Below are 6,000 nucleotides of genomic sequence, written 5' to 3' on the forward strand. Positions count from 1 at the left end.
ATCGTAAAGAGTCTCCTCTGCAAGGCTGCTGATGCAGGATCCGACTTCTTCCTCGCCTTGCTGGCCTATCGCTCGGCTCCACTGTCCACGGGCTTGTCACCAGCCCAACTGCTGATGTGTCGCACCCTCAGGACCACTGTACCGTCCATTCACATCCCAGACCTCGACCATGCTCCGGTCCTTCAGCGGATGCACAAGACGGCGCATGACGCTCGAGCGACTAATCTCCCTGCTCTGGCGCCAGGTCACAATGTCCGAATCCATCTTCCGGAGGGTGGCTGGTCTGCGACTGCTGTGGTTCTTCGGCTGGTGGCGCCCCGCTCATTCCTGGTTCGTCTGCCTGATGGCTCCATTCGCCGCCGCAATCGGCATGCCCCTCGTCTGGTTCCACGCTCGCTACGCGATCCTTCACGGGTGCAACACCCTCCTGTTGTCCCCGACCTGGATTTTGTAGAGCTTCTGGATACTCTGCATCCTCCTCACTTGGCCATGGCCCTGCCCGATCCTCAGCCGGTGGCTCCTGACCCACCCTTGAGGCGGTCAACCCGAATTTGTCACCCACGTCAGAGACTTGATTTATGAGCCTTACAATGTTGGACACAATGCTTTGTTCTTTCATCCTGTTTCAGCATTTCACTAGTTTGTTTATAGCATTCGTTACTAGGTTTGTTGTTGGTGTAGCACCTTGTTTTTCTTTTCTCTGCACCAGGCACCTTCTCGTGTATATAGACTAGCCTCATGTACATAGTTATGTAAATACTGCACACCCATGGACAGATACACTCATTACACGTTATTTATTCTCACATAGGCACATGTTCTTTGTAAAAAAAGGGAGATGTCATAATATACATCAGTATATTATGGTGCAATCACATACACACACTGATGGACATGCAGTAGGACCAACCAGCATACATAACACCACAGCCAATCACCAGTGAGAGCACCAGCACTATAAAGACAGGGGCAGGAGAGTTCCCGCTCTTTCTAGCAGCAACCAGCTCAGAGCACAGAGCTCACAGCCTGTATCACAGACATTCACCATGTGCTGAGTGCCTTACCATAGCTAGTGATAGGAAAGGGTCCACAGTTAAGCTGGTATTGCTTATACCCACGTTTACAGTATGTTAGCATAGTTGAACAGTTAATAAAATAACGTTACACCACTTCCAGCATTGTTGGCTTGTTTGTGAACCAGAACACCCAACACAACAGTTTAGAGTTTGCAAAATTGGTTTTTCACAGACAGCGAGTTTAGCTTTGATATAACTCTCTAACAGTGTTGGAAAACATGAAACTGAAAATTAATATTGTGGCAAACATTTTACAGTTTCTGATTTTGTTACCTGTCGTGTAATGCCTCTTGCTGTAATCCTTTTGTGTACCAATTTTTCCAGGAATTCCAGCTATTTTTAGCAGCTGCTATTTCGGACTGGGGCTGAAGTCTGTTATGGTTTTTAACTTGTAAGCTACAGTCTAGTTTAATCCAGTGTTCTATGAAAGTCCTGAAGGTAGTACCCACTAGCTCCCAGTTTAAAGCTGTTCAGTTCTGGTCTTAAAACAGCGACAAAAGCGGTTTTGATTGGTCCTAATGTACTCATATCACAGTTTTCCACTCTTGGCTGGAGTTCCATTCTGGAATGCTCCTTCCAAACTGTTTCAAACATTTTGCCATAGTCTGTGAGATCTTTTAAATGGTTTTGAACAGTTTTGGGTTCGACTTTTTCGTAACTAACATTGTTCAATTGAACAGGCTTCCTTTGTTTAACAATCTCGGAGTCTGTTGAAGCTGCCATGAAGCTTTTGAATCGGGATTAGCAGCATGTTTTTGTCGGTCTCAGAGTGAGATAACAGCTTGTTCAATGTCATGGGCTGATCTGCATCTGCCTCTGGCAGAGTGGTTTGTTTTGGAGAATTGAGATATAGCTGAGGTTTTGATGGCAAAGCCATCAAAAGAGGGATTTGATGGCTTTGCCAACTTTCCTCTCTGTAACATTTTATGACCTTGCGTACGCTGAAGGAATATTCGGGCAGTTTTCCCCAAAATTCTCTTTACATTTGCAAGGGACCATCTGCTCTAGGTAATGTTGTTTTTTCAGTCAATTTCTGCATTTACTTCGGACAAATTAAACTGTTAGATTTGAGATCTCTGAACAAATTTTCACGAGAGACATCTGGCTCCCCCTTCTGGTTGTGGATAGATCTGCTACACTTTTTGAAGTAACAGGAGTTTTAAAATGACTGTCGTCCCCCATAACTTCAACTTTGAAGGAGCAGGAACTTTTATTTTCTCGCCCCCTTGTAACCCTTCAATTAAACGTGGAAGAAGTAGGGATGATGTACTTTTAACTCTCTTTTAACTCTCCCGAAAAATATGAATAAAGTAATCGCAACACGGACTTATCTCAGTTCCTCTCACAGGATTCCTTTGCTGGTGGGGAGATAGGGCAGGCCGTTGAGCGTGAAATGAGGCAAAGTAAGAGCCTTACCTCAGTCCAGCCGATGTTCGGATCGAAGTCTTCCGATCATCTGGTCTAGTCTGGTCTGTGATTTTCTGGGGCCCTCTGGCAGGGACTGCCTTCGGGCCGCACCGTTTGTTTGTCCGACTCGTAAATTCTCCCTCTTATCGGTATGCCAACTACGCCAATTAATAGGTCTGTACTTAGGTTAATATATTTTATGTGTCACCGCACTCATCCATCACTCGACAGAATTTGGAACTGAGCTTTATGTGTGAAGTAAATGATCTTTTATTCAGTTAGTTTCAGATATCTCTTGATCAAGTCAATTTTCTGGCAAATGCAGAGTTTTTTAAAGTTTGTTTTGTCCAAGCAAATACGGAGTACTGAGTTGAATTCAATACAAATTACAGCTCTTGATAATTTCTTCTAATTGAATGCATGATACAGGAAAGTTGAAAATAAACAAAATGGCGGTTCAAAGCGAAAGTGCAGAAAGTAGCTTCAGAAATTAAGTCAGATGATTCTGGAATGAATTGTTCAAAACCGGCAGCACTTTTTAAGGTTATTGTTATCACCAATGTCTTTCCACTTTCTGGCTGTGATCGGGTTAAAGTTATTACAGTAAATTCAATTCGATTGAGATGTCCGTCCATCAAATTTTAACATGGGGTGATTGAAATACATCTCTCTCATGAAGCCTTATCCGTTGTCATGAAAGCTGTTTCTGGGAATATAGCCCAGAAACTTAGCAAAATGTGTCCTTGGTCTGTCTGGTTTCATTATCTTGATGTTTCTCATGGGATTGAGCAGTTTTTTACTGCCATGCTTGAAATGTGGGTTTTTAACAAACCATTTCAAGAAGCGATTTTAAATTTTGGGTCATTTATTCCTTTAAACGTGTTGTATACTAAAAAGTCAGATTCTATCAGTTCCCCTACTGAAACCTCAACCACCTGACCAGGCTCATTCCCCAGTACCAGGTCCAGTACTGCCCCTTCTCTAGTTGGGCTATGCACACATTTCATCAAGATGCCTTCCTGGATACACCTTACAAACTCTTCCCCATCCAAGCCACTAGCACCAAGTGAGTCCCTGGTAATATAGGGGAAATTAAAATCCCCTATCACAAAACCCTGTTACTTTTGCACCTATCCAAAATCTCTCCACCTATCTGCTCCTCTGTCCCTCACTGGCAGTCTGTGATAAACCCCTAACATTGTGATTGCTCCATTCCTGTTCCTCCGAGGTGTCCTCCCGCAGTACGAGCCCTCCGATGTGTCCTCCCGCAGTACGGCTATAATATTCTCCTTAACCAGTAATGCTACTCCCCACCCCTTTTACATCCCCCACCATCTATCCTGAAGCATCTATATTCTCCAACGTTCAGCTGCCAAGCCCGTCCTGCCTTTAATCATGTTTCTGTGATGGCCACAACATCATAGTTCCAAGTACTAATAAGTGCTCTAAATTCATCTTCGGGGTCATAGTTTGTGGCCTAGGGGTGCCTTTCAGGACTGAGGTGAGAGTGATGAATCTGTAAATTCACTACCACTAAAAGTAGTTATGACAAAAACATTATGTCATTTCAAGAAGGAATTAATATAGATTTTGGGGCGAAAGGAATCAAGGGGTATGGGGGAAGGAAGGATCAGAGTATTGAACTCTATGATGAGCCATGATCATAAAGAAGGGCCAAATGGTCTCATTCACTTCTATTTCTATGTATGTTTCTATGTAAAGTAGAGGCCTCACCAGTGACACTATCAGCTAGCCCATCCCTCAGGATCACGAGATTTATCCAAGCGTTGCCTGTCCACCGCATCCCTGCTCCCATCTGTTCTGCCCCAGCCAGGCTTCACAATGCCAGGGTCCCAGGTTTGATTCCCGGCTTGGTCACTGTCTGTGTGGCGTCTGCTTGTTCTCCCTGTGTCGATGTGAGTTCCCTCCGGGTGCTCCGGTTTCCTCCCACAAACTGATTGGCTGTTGCGGGGAAAATTTGCATCAGTGCATTGCGGTCACTGTATCTAGAAGGGGTTTATGGAGGAGCTGTTGTCAAGTGACAGTTAAACCCCAAACACTTCTTCAGTGTCTCCCTCCCTACCTTCTCCTCTAACCAAAAAAAAACCAATCACTGTAAGGATCCCAGCCGAGTAAAGATCAAGAGGGAGACCCAAGGGCAGGTAGAAGTAGAAAGAAGTTGAACCGTGACGTCACAGCCAGCAGGTAAGTGATTGGCTGGTGACTGGTAAGTAGTTTTTCTTTTCCCTGAGGTGTGTTGATAAGGTAAGTTTTTTCTATTTCTATTTTTTTTTATCGTGTGATTGGTAACAATCTTTCTTTTTTTTTTCCTTTTTCATTTATCATTTGATATTATAGTTGGACTAAGTTAAGCTCAAGATTAAAAATGGCAGGAGACCTGTGTTATGCTCCTGTTGCTCAATGTGGAAGCTCAGGGACATGGCTGATGTCCCTGGCTCCTTCACGTGCTGCAGCTCTTGTTAGACCGCATGACGGCTCTGGAGCTGCGGATGGACTCACTTTGGAGCATCTGCGATGCTGAGGAGGTGGTGGATAGCACGTTTAGCGAATTGGCAGAGAAAAAGCAGGGCAGCAGTGCAGGTGTCCCCTGCGGTCATCTCGCTCCAAAACAGGTATACCGTTTTGGTTATTGTTGGGGGAAATGGCTCACCAGGAGTTGGCAGCAGTAGCCAAGTTCATGGCACCGTGGCTGGCTCTGCTGTACAGAAAGACGGGAAAAAGAGTGGAAGTGCTATAGTCATAGGGGATTCAATTGTAAGGGGAGTGAATAGGCGGTTCTGTGGTCGAAAACGAGACTCCAGAATGGTATGTTGCCTCCCAGGTGCAGGGGTCAGGGATGCCTCAGATCGGCTGCAGAACATTCTGAAGGGGGAGGGTGAACAGCCATTTGTCGTGGTGCATATAGGCACCAATGATATAGGTAAAAAACGGGATGAGGTCCTACAATCAGAATTTAGGGAGTTAGGAGCAAAGTTAAAAAGTCGGACCTCAGAGGTAGTAATCTCAGGAGTGCTACCAGTGCCACGTGGTAGTCAGAGTAGAAATGAAAGAATAGGCAGGATGAATGCGTGACTTGAGAGATAGAACATAGAACAATACAGCGCAGTACAGGCCCTTCGGCCCACGATGTTGCACCGAAACAAAAGCCATCTAACCTACACTATGCCATTATCATCCATATGTTTATCTAATAAACTTTTAAATGCCCTCAATGTTGGCGAGTTCACTACTGTAGCAGGTAGGGCATTCCACGGCCTCACTACTCTTTGCATAAAGAACCTACCTCTGACCTCTGTCCTATATCTATTACCCCTCAGTTTAAAGCTATATCCCCTCGTGCCAGCCATATCCATCCGCGGGAGAAGGCTCTCACTGTCCACCCTATCCAACCCCCTGATCATTTTGTATGCCTCTATTAAGTCTCCTCTTAACCTTCTTCTCTCCAACGAAAACAACCTCAAGTCCATCAGCCTTTCCTCATAAGATTTTCCCTCCA

Source organism: Scyliorhinus torazame, chromosome 8 (genome assembly GCF_047496885.1).
Source record: "Scyliorhinus torazame isolate Kashiwa2021f chromosome 8, sScyTor2.1, whole genome shotgun sequence".
In the NCBI taxonomy this organism is placed as follows: domain Eukaryota; kingdom Metazoa; phylum Chordata; class Chondrichthyes; order Carcharhiniformes; family Scyliorhinidae; genus Scyliorhinus; species Scyliorhinus torazame.